Raw genomic sequence first — 13,877 nt, 5'->3', positions numbered from 1 at the left:
CAAGTCCCTTTCATTGAAATAATGTGTGCAGAATCTTACATTGAATGGACGCGAGCAGTTTGTTTCACTGAATGAATGGAAAACGCTCTACTTATTGAATAAACACGTGCAGTGTGTTTCATTGAATGAACGAGTGCAGCTTTATTGACTCAATAAATGAGTTTTGTTTAAGTCATTGAATGAATGAATACAGTTTGTTTCATTTATTCAATGATTAAAGTTGGATTCAATGATTGAATGAATGCAGTTTGATTTATTGTGTGAAAGTGTTCCTCTCAAGACGTTCAATAAATGAGTGAAACTCTGCTCATGAAATGAATCCGTGCAGTCTGTATTATAGGGTGCTGTCAGATTCCCTGAATAAATGCGTTAAACGCGGGGCAATGAATAAATAAGAGAAGCTAACACTGAACTAACACTTTGTGCTTGTTGCAATTGAATGAATGAGTTAAGCGTGACTCATTGAATTTGTCAGACTTAATTCAATGATAGAAGCTGATTGAATTAAGACCTGCAGTCTGTATCATTGAATTAATATGTGCAGTCTGTATCATTGAAAGAATGCGTGCATGTTGTTTCATTGAATCAAGGTATAACGTTTGATTCTTCGAAAGAAATATTGAAGTTTGATTCGATAATTGAAAGAATGCTGTTTGTTTCATTGAATGAAAGCGTTAAGCTAAAGTTATTGAATAAATGAGTGAACTTTGTCTTCTTGAATTAGCACGCGCAATCTTTTTCATCGAATGAATGTGTGCAGTTTCTTTCATTGAATAACCGTGAGCAGTTTGTTTCACTGAATGAATGGAAAACGCTCAGCTCATTGAATTGACTCGTGCAGTTTGCCTCATTGAATGAATGCAGTTAGCACGTGGAAGAAGGTCTACTCATTTCATTAACACTTGCAATGTGTTTCATTGAATGAACGAGTGCAGTTTGATCACTAAATAAATGAATATTGTATAAGCCATTGAATGAATGAATTCAATATGTTGCATTTATTCAATGATTAAAGTTGGATCCCATGATTGAATGAACGCAGTTTGATTTATTGAGTGAAAGGGTTCCTCTCAAGACGTTGAATAAATGAGTGAAACGCTACTCATGGATTGAATACGTGCAGTGTGTTTTATTGAATTAACGGGTGCAATTCGTTTCCTTGAATCAATGCGTTAAACACGGAGCAAAAAATAAATAAGAGAAGCTAACATTGAAATAACACTTTGTGTTTGTTGCATTTGAATGAATGAGTTAATCGTGACTCATTGAATGTGACACACTTAATTCAATGTTAGAAGCTGATTGAATTAGGTCCTGCAGTCTGTATCATTGAATTAATATGTGCAGTCTGTATCATTGAAAGAATGCGTGCATGTTGTTTCATTGAATCAAGGAATAACGTTTAATTCTTCGAAAGAAAGGTTGTAGTTTGATTCGATAATTGATAGAATGCAGCTTGTTCCATTGATTGAAAGCGTTAAGCTAAAGACATTGATTAAATGAGTGAAGCTTGTTTTATTGAATTAGAGCGCGCAGTCCGTTTCATTGAAATAATGTATGCCGAATCTTTCGTTGAATAGACGCGAGCAGTTTGTTTCATTGAATGAATGGCAAAAGCTCTACTCATTGAATAGAGACGTGCAGTGTGTTTTATTGAAAGAACGAGTGCTGTTTGATTCACTAAATAAATGAGTTTTGTTTCAGTCATTGAATGAATGAAGACATCTTGTTTCATTTATTCAATGATTAAAGTTGGATTCGCTGATTGAATGAACGCAGTTTGATTCATTGAGTGAAAGGGCTCCATCTCGAGTTGTCGAATACATGAGAGAAACTCTGCTCATGAAATGAATCCGTGCAGTGTGTTTTATTGAAAACACGGGTGCGATCAGTTCCCTTGAATGAATGCGTTAAACACGGAGCAAAGAATAAAGAAGAGAAGCGATCATTGAAATAACACTTGCTGTTTGTTGCATTTGAATGAATGAGTTAATCGTGACTCATTGAATGTTGTCACACTTAATTCAATGATAGGTTAAGATTGAATTAAGACCTGCAGTCTGTATCATTGAATTAACATGTGCAGTCTTTATCATTGAAAGAATGCGTGCATTTTGTTTCATTGAATCAAGTAATAACGTTTGATTTGTCGAAAGAATGGTTGAAGTTTCATTCAATAATTGAAAGAATGCAGCTTGTTTCATTGAATGAAAGCGTTAATCTAAAGACATTGAATAAATGAGTGAAGTTTGTCTTAGTGAATTAGCACGCGTAGTCCCTTTCATTGAAATAATATATGCAGAATCATTCATTGAATAGATGCGAGCAGTTTGTTTCACTGAATGAATGGAAAACGCTCTACTCATTGAATGAACACGTGCAGTGTGTTTCTTTGAATGAACGAGTGCAGTTTGATTGACTATATAAATGAGTTTTGTTTCAGTCATTGAATGAATGAATACAGCTTGTTTCATTTATACAATGATTGAAGTTGGATTCAATGATTGAATGAACGCAGTTTGATTCATTAAGTGAAAGTGTTCATCTCGAGTCGTTGAATACATGAGAGAAACTCTGCTCATGAAATGAATCCGTGCAGTGTGTTTTATAGAATAAATGGGTGCAGACAGTTTCCTTGAATAAATGCGTTAAACGCGGAGCAAAGAATAAATAAGAGAAGCTAACACTGAAATAACACTTAGTTTGTCTTCTTAACTAGCACGCGCAATCTGTTTCATCGAATGAATGTGTGCAGTTTCTTTCATTGAATAAACGCGAGCAGTTTGCTTCATTGAATGAATGCAGTTAGCACGTGGAAGAAGGTCTACTCATTTCATTAACACTCGCAGTGTGTTTCATTGAATGAACGAGTGCAGTTTGATCCCTAAATAAATGAATATTGTTTAAGTCATTGAATGAATGAATTCAAGATGTTTCATTGAAAAAATGCGTGCATTTTGTTTCATTGAATAAAGGCATAACATTTGATTCTTCGAAAGAAAGGTTGAAGTTTGATTCAATAATTGAAAGAATGCACCTTGTTTCATTGAATGAAAACGATAAGCTAAAGACATTGAATGCATGTGTGAAGCTTGTCTTATTGAATTAGCGCGCGCAAGTCCCTTTCATTGAAATAATGTGTGCAGAATCTTACATTGAATGGACGCGAGCAGTTTGTTTCACTGAATGAATGGAAAACGCTCTACTCATTGAATAAACACGTGCAGTGTGTTTCATTGAATGAACGAGTGCAGCTTGATTGACTCAATAAATGAGTTTTGTTTAAGTCATTGAATGAATGAATACAGTTTGTTTCATTTATTCGATGATTAAAGTTGGATTCAATGATTGAATGAACTCAGTTTGATTTATTGTGTGAAAGTGTTCCTCTCAAGACGTTCAATAAATGAGTGAAACTCTGCTCATGAAATGAATCCGTGCAGTCTGTATTATAGGGTGCTGTCAGTTTCCCTGAATAAATGCGTTAAACGCGGGGCAAAGAATAAATAAGAGAAGCTAACACTGAACTAACACTTTGTGCTTGTTGCAATTGAATGAATGAGTTAAGCGTGACTCATTGAATTTGTCAGACTTAATTCAATGATAGAAGCTGATTGAATTAAGACCTGCAGTCTGTATCATTGAATTAATATGTGCAGTCTGTATCATTGAAAGAATGCGTGCATGTTGTTTCATTGAATCAAGGTATAACGTTTGATTCTTCGAAAGAAATATTGAAGTTTGATTCGATAATTGAAAGAATGATGTTTGTTTCATTGAATGAAAGCGTTAAGCTAAAGTTATTGAATAAATGAGTGAAGTTTGTCTTCTTGAATTAGCACGCGCAATCTGTTTCATCGAATGAATGTGTGCAGTTTCTTTCATTGAATAACCGTGAGCAGTTTGTTTCACTGAATGAATGGAAAACGCTCAGCTCATTGAATTGACTCGTGCAGTTTGCCTCATTGAATGAATGCAGTTAGCACGTGGAAGAAGGTCTACTCATTTCATTAACACTTGCAATGTGTTTCATTGAATGAACGAGTGCAGTTTGATCACTAAATAAATGAATATTGTATAAGCCATTGAATGAATGAATTCAATATGTTGCATTTATTCAATGATTAAAGTTGGATCCCATGATTGAATGAACGCAGTTTGATTTATTGAGTGAAAGGGTTCCTCTCAAGACGTTGAATAAATGAGTGAAACGCTACTCATGGATTGAATACGTGCAGTGTGTTTTATTGAATTAACGGGTGCAATTCGTTTCCTTGAATCAATGCGTTAAACACGGAGCAAAAAATAAATAAGAGAAGCTAACATTGAAATAACACTTTGTGTTTGTTGCATTTGAATGAATGAGTTAATCGTGACTCATTGAATGTGACACACTTAATTCAATGTTAGAAGCTGATTGAATTAGGTCCTGCAGTCTGTATCATTGAATTAATATGTGCAGTCTGTATCATTGAATTAATATGTGCAGTCTGTATCATTGAAAGAATGCGTGCATGTTACATAGAACATAGAACATAGAAGGATACAGCGCAGTACAGGCCCTCCGGCCCTCGATGTTGCGCCGACCGAATCCTACCTAACCTATAACTTCCAAATGCCTATCCAATGCCCGCTTAAATGACCATAAAGAAGGAGAGTTCACCACTGATACGGGCAGGGCATTCCATGAACTCACAACACGCTGTGTGAAGAATCTACCCCTAACATCTGTCCTATACCTACCACCCCTTAATTTAAAGCTATGTCCCCTAGTAACACCTGACTCCATTAGCGGTAAAAGGTTCTTAGTATCTACCCTATCTAAACCCCTAATCATCTTATACACTTCTATCAGATCTCCCCTAAACCTTCTCTTCTCCAATGAGAACAGCCCCAAGTGCCTCAGCCTTTCCTCATAAGATTTTCCTACCATTCCAGGCAACATCCTGGTAAACCTCCTCTGCACTCGTTCTAAAGCTTCCACATCCTTCCTATAGTATGGCGACCAAAACTGCGCACAATACTCCAGATGAGGCCGCACCAGAGTCTTATACAACTGCAACATGACCTCAGGACTCCGGAACTCAATTCCTCTGCCAATAAAGCCCAGTACACCATATGCCTTCCTCACAGCACTATTTACCTGGGTGGCAACTTTCAGAGATCTGTGTACATGGACACCAAGATCCCTCTGCTCATCCACACTACCAAGTAGCCTACCATTAGCCCAGTAATCCATCATCTTGTTATTCCTACCAAAGTGAACGACTTCGCACTTAGCTACATTGAATTCCATTTGCCACATTTCCGCCCAGCTCTGCAACTTATCTATCTATGTTGTTTCATTGAATCAAGGAATAACGTTTAATTCTTCGAAAGAAAGGTTGTAGTTTGATTCGATAATTGATAGAATGCAGCTTGTTCCATTGATTGAAAGCGTTAAGCTAAAGACATTGATTAAATGAGTGAAGCTTGTTTTATTGAATTAGAGCGCGCAGTCCGTTTCATTGAAATAATGTATGCCGAATCTTTCGTTGAATAGACGCGAGCAGTTTGTTTCATTGAATGAATGGCAAAAGCTCTACTCATTGAATAGAGACGTGCAGTGTGTTTTATTGAAAGAACGAGTGCTGTTTGATTCACTAAATAAATGAGTTTTGTTTCAGTCATTGAATGAATGAAGACATCTTGTTTCATTTATTCAATGATTAAAGTTGGATTCGCTGATTGAATGAACGCAGTTTGATTCATTGAGTGAAAGGGTTCCATCTCGAGTTGTCGAATACATGAGAGAAACTCTGCTCATGAAATGAATCCGTGCAGTGTGTTTTATTGAAAACACGGGTGCGATCAGTTCCCTTGAATGAATGCGTTAAACACGGAGCAAAGAATAAAGAAGAGAAGCGATCATTGAAATAACACTTGCTGTTTGTTGCATTTGAATGAATGAGTTAATCGTGACTCATTGAATGTTGTCACACTTAATTCAATGATAGGTTAAGATTGAATTAAGACCTGCAGTCTGTATCATTGAATTAACATGTGCAGTCTTTATCATTGAAAGAATGCGTGCATTTTGTTTCATTGAATCAAGTAATAACGTTTGATTTGTCGAAAGAATGGTTGAAGTTTCATTCAATAATTGAAAGAATGCAGCTTGTTTCATTGAATGAAAGCGTTAATCTAAAGACATTGAATAAATGAGTGAAGTTTGTCTTAGTGAATTAGCACGCGTAGTCCCTTTCATTGAAATAATATATGCAGAATCATTCATTGAATAGATGCGAGCAGTTTGTTTCACTGAATGAATGGAAAACGCTCTACTCATTGAATGAACACGTGCAGTGTGTTTCTTTGAATGAACGAGTGCAGTTTGATTGACTATATAAATGAGTTTTGTTTCAGTCATTGAATGAATGAATACAGCTTGTTTCATTTATACAATGATTGAAGTTGGATTCAATGATTGAATGAACGCAGTTTGATTCATTAAGTGAAAGTGTTCATCTCGAGTCGTTGAATACATGAGAGAAACTCTGCTCATGAAATGAATCCGTGCAGTGTGTTTTATAGAATAAATGGGTGCAGACAGTTTCCTTGAATAAATGCGTTAAACGCGGAGCAAAGAATAAATAAGAGAAGCTAACACTGAAATAACACTTAGTTTGTCTTCTTAACTAGCACGCGCAATCTGTTTCATCGAATGAATGTGTGCAGTTTCTTTCATTGAATAAACGCGAGCAGTTTGCTTCATTGAATGAATGCAGTTAGCACGTGGAAGAAGGTCTACTCATTTCATTAACACTCGCAGTGTGTTTCATTGAATGAACGAGTGCAGTTTGATCCCTAAATAAATGAATATTGTTTAAGTCATTGAATGAATGAATTCAAGATGTTTCATTGAAAAAATGCGTGCATTTTGTTTCATTGAATAAAGGCATAACATTTGATTCTTCGAAAGAAAGGTTGAAGTTTGATTCAATAATTGAAAGAATGCAACTTGTTTCATTGAATGAAAACGATAAGCTAAAGACATTGAATGCATGTGTGAAGCTTGTCTTATTGAATTAGCGCGCGCAAGTCCCTTTCATTGAAATAATGTGTGCAGAATCTTACATTGAATGGACGCGAGCAGTTTGTTTCACTGAATGAATGGAAAACGCTCTACTCATTGAATAAACACGTGCAGTGTGTTTCATTGAATGAACGAGTGCAGCTTTATTGACTCAATAAATGAGTTTTGTTTAAGTCATTGAATGAATGAATACAGTTTGTTTCATTTATTCAATGATTAAAGTTGGATTCAATGATTGAATGAATGCAGTTTGATTTATTGTGTGAAAGTGTTCCTCTCAAGACGTTCAATAAATGAGTGAAACTCTGCTCATGAAATGAATCCGTGCAGTCTGTATTATAGGGTGCTGTCAGATTCCCTGAATAAATGCGTTAAACGCGGGGCAATGAATAAATAAGAGAAGCTAACACTGAACTAACACTTTGTGCTTGTTGCAATTGAATGAATGAGTTAAGCGTGACTCATTGAATTTGTCAGACTTAATTCAATGATAGAAGCTGATTGAATTAAGACCTGCAGTCTGTATCATTGAATTAATATGTGCAGTCTGTATCATTGAAAGAATGCGTGCATGTTGTTTCATTGAATCAAGGTATAACGTTTGATTCTTCGAAAGAAATATTGAAGTTTGATTCGATAATTGAAAGAATGCTGTTTGTTTCATTGAATGAAAGCGTTAAGCTAAAGTTATTGAATAAATGAGTGAAGTTTGTCTTCTTGAATTAGCACGCGCAATCTTTTTCATCGAATGAATGTGTGCAGTTTCTTTCATTGAATAACCGTGAGCAGTTTGTTTCACTGAATGAATGGAAAACGCTCAGCTCATTGAATTGACTCGTGCAGTTTGTCTCATTGAATGAATGCAGTTAGCACGTGGAAGAAGGTCTACTCATTTCATTAACACTTGCAATGTGTTTCATTGAATGAACGAGTGCAGTTTGATCACTAAATAAATGAATATTGTATAAGCCATTGAATGAATGAATTCAATATGTTGCATTTATTCAATGATTAAAGTTGGATCCCATGATTGAATGAACGCAGTTTGATTTATTGAGTGAAAGGGTTCCTCTCAAGACGTTGAATAAATGAGTGAAACGCTACTCATGGATTGAATACGTGCAGTGTGTTTTATTGAATTAACGGGTGCAATTCGTTTCCTTGAATCAATGCGTTAAACACGGAGCAAAAAATAAATAAGAGAAGCTAACATTGAAATAACACTTTGTGTTTGTTGCATTTGAATGAATGAGTTAATCGTGACTCATTGAATGTGACACACTTAATTCAATGTTAGAAGCTGATTGAATTAGGTCCTGCAGTCTGTATCATTGAATTAATATGTGCAGTCTGTATCATTGAATTAATATGTGCAGTCTGTATCATTGAAAGAATGCGTGCATGTTGTTTCATTGAATCAAGGAATAACGTTTAATTCTTCGAAAGAAAGGTTGTAGTTTGATTCGATAATTGATAGAATGCAGCTTGTTCCATTGATTGAAAGCGTTAAGCTAAAGACATTGATTAAATGAGTGAAGCTTGTTTTATTGAATTAGAGCGCGCAGTCCGTTTCATTGAAATAATGTATGCCGAATCTTTCGTTGAATAGACGCGAGCAGTTTGTTTCATTGAATGAATGGCAAAAGCTCTACTCATTGAATAGAGACGTGCAGTGTGTTTTATTGAAAGAACGAGTGCTGTTTGATTCACTAAATAAATGAGTTTTGTTTCAGTCATTGAATGAATGAAGACATCTTGTTTCATTTATTCAATGATTAAAGTTGGATTCGCTGATTGAATGAACGCAGTTTGATTCATTGAGTGAAAGGGCTCCATCTCGAGTTGTCGAATACATGAGAGAAACTCTGCTCATGAAATGAATCCGTGCAGTGTGTTTTATTGAAAACACGGGTGCGATCAGTTCCCTTGAATGAATGCGTTAAACACGGAGCAAAGAATAAAGAAGAGAAGCGATCATTGAAATAACACTTGCTGTTTGTTGCATTTGAATGAATGAGTTAATCGTGACTCATTGAATGTTGTCACACTTAATTCAATGATAGGTTAAGATTGAATTAAGACCTGCAGTCTGTATCATTGAATTAACATGTGCAGTCTTTATCATTGAAAGAATGCGTGCATTTTGTTTCATTGAATCAAGTAATAACGTTTGATTTGTCGAAAGAATGGTTGAAGTTTCATTCAATAATTGAAAGAATGCAGCTTGTTTCATTGAATGAAAGCGTTAATCTAAAGACATTGAATAAATGAGTGAAGTTTGTCTTAGTGAATTAGCACGCGTAGTCCCTTTCATTGAAATAATATATGCAGAATCATTCATTGAATAGATGCGAGCAGTTTGTTTCACTGAATGAATGGAAAACGCTCTACTCATTGAATGAACACGTGCAGTGTGTTTCTTTGAATGAACGAGTGCAGTTTGATTGACTATATAAATGAGTTTTGTTTCAGTCATTGAATGAATGAATACAGCTTGTTTCATTTATACAATGATTGAAGTTGGATTCAATGATTGAATGAACGCAGTTTGATTCATTAAGTGAAAGTGTTCATCTCGAGTCGTTGAATACATGAGAGAAACTCTGCTCATGAAATGAATCCGTGCAGTGTGTTTTATAGAATAAATGGGTGCAGACAGTTTCCTTGAATAAATGCGTTAAACGCGGAGCAAAGAATAAATAAGAGAAGCTAACACTGAAATAACACTTAGTTTGTCTTCTTAACTAGCACGCGCAATCTGTTTCATCGAATGAATGTGTGCAGTTTCTTTCATTGAATAAACGCGAGCAGTTTGCTTCATTGAATGAATGCAGTTAGCACGTGGAAGAAGGTCTACTCATTTCATTAACACTCGCAGTGTGTTTCATTGAATGAACGAGTGCAGTTTGATCCCTAAATAAATGAATATTGTTTAAGTCATTGAATGAATGAATTCAAGATGTTTCATTGAAAAAATGCGTGCATTTTGTTTCATTGAATAAAGGCATAACATTTGATTCTTCGAAAGAAAGGTTGAAGTTTGATTCAATAATTGAAAGAATGCAACTTGTTTCATTGAATGAAAACGATAAGCTAAAGACATTGAATGCATGTGTGAAGCTTGTCTTATTGAATTAGCGCGCGCAAGTCCCTTTCATTGAAATAATGTGTGCAGAATCTTACATTGAATGGACGCGAGCAGTTTGTTTCACTGAATGAATGGAAAACGCTCTACTCATTGAATAAACACGTGCAGTGTGTTTCATTGAATGAACGAGTGCAGCTTGATTGACTCAATAAATGAGTTTTGTTTAAGTCATTGAATGAATGAATACAGTTTGTTTCATTTATTCAATGATTAAAGTTGGATTCAATGATTGAATGAATGCAGTTTGATTTATTGTGTGAAAGTGTTCCTCTCAAGACGTTCAATAAATGAGTGAAACTCTGCTCATGAAATGAATCCGTGCAGTCTGTATTATAGGGTGCTGTCAGATTCCCTGAATAAATGCGTTAAACGCGGGGCAATGAATAAATAAGAGAAGCTAACACTGAACTAACACTTTGTGCTTGTTGCAATTGAATGAATGAGTTAAGCGTGACTCATTGAATTTGTCAGACTTAATTCAATGATAGAAGCTGATTGAATTAAGACCTGCAGTCTGTATCATTGAATTAATATGTGCAGTCTGTATCATTGAAAGAATGCGTGCATGTTGTTTCATTGAATCAAGGTATAACGTTTGATTCTTCGAAAGAAATATTGAAGTTTGATTCGATAATTGAAAGAATGCTGTTTGTTTCATTGAATGAAAGCGTTAAGCTAAAGTTATTGAATAAATGAGTGAAGTTTGTCTTCTTGAATTAGCACGCGCAATCTTTTTCATCGAATGAATGTGTGCAGTTTCTTTCATTGAATAACCGTGAGCAGTTTGTTTCACTGAATGAATGGAAAACGCTCAGCTCATTGAATTGACTCGTGCAGTTTGCCTCATTGAATGAATGCAGTTAGCACGTGGAAGAAGGTCTACTCATTTCATTAACACTTGCAATGTGTTTCATTGAATGAACGAGTGCAGTTTGATCACTAAATAAATGAATATTGTATAAGCCATTGAATGAATGAATTCAATATGTTGCATTTATTCAATGATTAAAGTTGGATCCCATGATTGAATGAACGCAGTTTGATTTATTGAGTGAAAGGGTTCCTCTCAAGACGTTGAATAAATGAGTGAAACGCTACTCATGGATTGAATACGTGCAGTGTGTTTTATTGAATTAACGGGTGCAATTCGTTTCCTTGAATCAATGCGTTAAACACGGAGCAAAAAATAAATAAGAGAAGCTAACATTGAAATAACACTTTGTGTTTGTTGCATTTGAATGAATGAGTTAATCGTGACTCATTGAATGTGACACACTTAATTCAATGTTAGAAGCTGATTGAATTAGGTCCTGCAGTCTGTATCATTGAATTAATATGTGCAGTCTGTATCATTGAATTAATATGTGCAGTCTGTATCATTGAAAGAATGCGTGCATGTTGTTTCATTGAATCAAGGAATAACGTTTAATTCTTCGAAAGAAAGGTTGTAGTTTGATTCGATAATTGATAGAATGCAGCTTGTTCCATTGATTGAAAGCGTTAAGCTAAAGACATTGATTAAATGAGTGAAGCTTGTTTTATTGAATTAGAGCGCGCAGTCCGTTTCATTGAAATAATGTATGCCGAATCTTTCGTTGAATAGACGCGAGCAGTTTGTTTCATTGAATGAATGGCAAAAGCTCTACTCATTGAATAGAGACGTGCAGTGTGTTTTATTGAAAGAACGAGTGCTGTTTGATTCACTAAATAAATGAGTTTTGTTTCAGTCATTGAATGAATGAAGACATCTTGTTTCATTTATTCAATGATTAAAGTTGGATTCGCTGATTGAATGAACGCAGTTTGATTCATTGAGTGAAAGGGCTCCATCTCGAGTTGTCGAATACATGAGAGAAACTCTGCTCATGAAATGAATCCGTGCAGTGTGTTTTATTGAAAACACGGGTGCGATCAGTTCCCTTGAATGAATGCGTTAAACACGGAGCAAAGAATAAAGAAGAGAAGCGATCATTGAAATAACACTTGCTGTTTGTTGCATTTGAATGAATGAGTTAATCGTGACTCATTGAATGTTGTCACACTTAATTCAATGATAGGTTAAGATTGAATTAAGACCTGCAGTCTGTATCATTGAATTAACATGTGCAGTCTTTATCATTGAAAGAATGCGTACATTTTGTTTCATTGAATCAAGTAATAACGTTTGATTTGTCGAAAGAATGGTTGAAGTTTCATTCAATAATTGAAAGAATGCAGCTTGTTTCATTGAATGAAAGCGTTAATCTAAAGACATTGAATAAATGAGTGAAGTTTGTCTTAGTGAATTAGCACGCGTAGTCCCTTTCATTGAAATAATATATGCAGAATCATTCATTGAATAGATGCGAGCAGTTTGTTTCACTGAATGAATGGAAAACGCTCTACTCATTGAATGAACACGTGCAGTGTGTTTCTTTGAATGAACGAGTGCAGTTTGATTGACTATATAAATGAGTTTTGTTTCAGTCATTGAATGAATGAATACAGCTTGTTTCATTTATACAATGATTGAAGTTGGATTCAATGATTGAATGAACGCAGTTTGATTCATTAAGTGAAAGTGTTCATCTCGAGTCGTTGAATACATGAGAGAAACTCTGCTCATGAAATGAATCCGTGCAGTGTGTTTTATAGAATAAATGGGTGCAGACAGTTTCCTTGAATAAATGCGTTAAACGCGGAGCAAAGAATAAATAAGAGAAGCTAACACTGAAATAACACTTAGTTTGTCTTCTTAACTAGCACGCGCAATCTGTTTCATCGAATGAATGTGTGCAGTTTCTTTCATTGAATAAACGCGAGCAGTTTGCTTCATTGAATGAATGCAGTTAGCACGTGGAAGAAGGTCTACTCATTTCATTAACACTCGCAGTGTGTTTCATTGAATGAACGAGTGCAGTTTGATCCCTAAATAAATGAATATTGTTTAAGTCATTGAATGAATGAATTCAAGATGTTTCATTGAAAAAATGCGTGCATTTTGTTTCATTGAATAAAGGCATAACATTTGATTCTTCGAAAGAAAGGTTGAAGTTTGATTCAATAATTGAAAGAATGCACCTTGTTTCATTGAATGAAAACGATAAGCTAAAGACATTGAATGCATGTGTGAAGCTTGTCTTATTGAATTAGCGCGCGCAAGTCCCTTTCATTGAAATAATGTGTGCAGAATCTTACATTGAATGGACGCGAGCAGTTTGTTTCACTGAATGAATGGAAAACGCTCTACTCATTGAATAAACACGTGCAGTGTGTTTCATTGAATGAACGAGTGCAGCTTGATTGACTCAATAAATGAGTTTTGTTTAAGTCATTGAATGAATGAATACAGTTTGTTTCATTTATTCGATGATTAAAGTTGGATTCAATGATTGAATGAACGCAGTTTGATTTATTGTGTGAAAGTGTTCCTCTCAAGACGTTCAATAAATGAGTGAAACTCTGCTCATGAAATGAATCCGTGCAGTCTGTATTATAGGGTGCTGTCAGTTTCCCTGAATAAATGCGTTAAACGCGGGGCAAAGAATAAATAAGAGAAGCTAACACTGAACTAACACTTTGTGCTTGTTGCAATTGAATGAATGAGTTAAGCGTGACTCATTGAATTTGTCAGACTTAATTCAATGATAGAAGCTGATTGAATTAAGACCTGCA

The sequence above is a fragment of the Hemiscyllium ocellatum genome, chromosome 21, assembly GCF_020745735.1.
Source record: "Hemiscyllium ocellatum isolate sHemOce1 chromosome 21, sHemOce1.pat.X.cur, whole genome shotgun sequence".
Classification (NCBI taxonomy): domain Eukaryota; kingdom Metazoa; phylum Chordata; class Chondrichthyes; order Orectolobiformes; family Hemiscylliidae; genus Hemiscyllium; species Hemiscyllium ocellatum.
The sequence above is the reverse complement of the archived record's forward strand: the minus strand, read 5'-3'. Positions refer to the sequence as shown.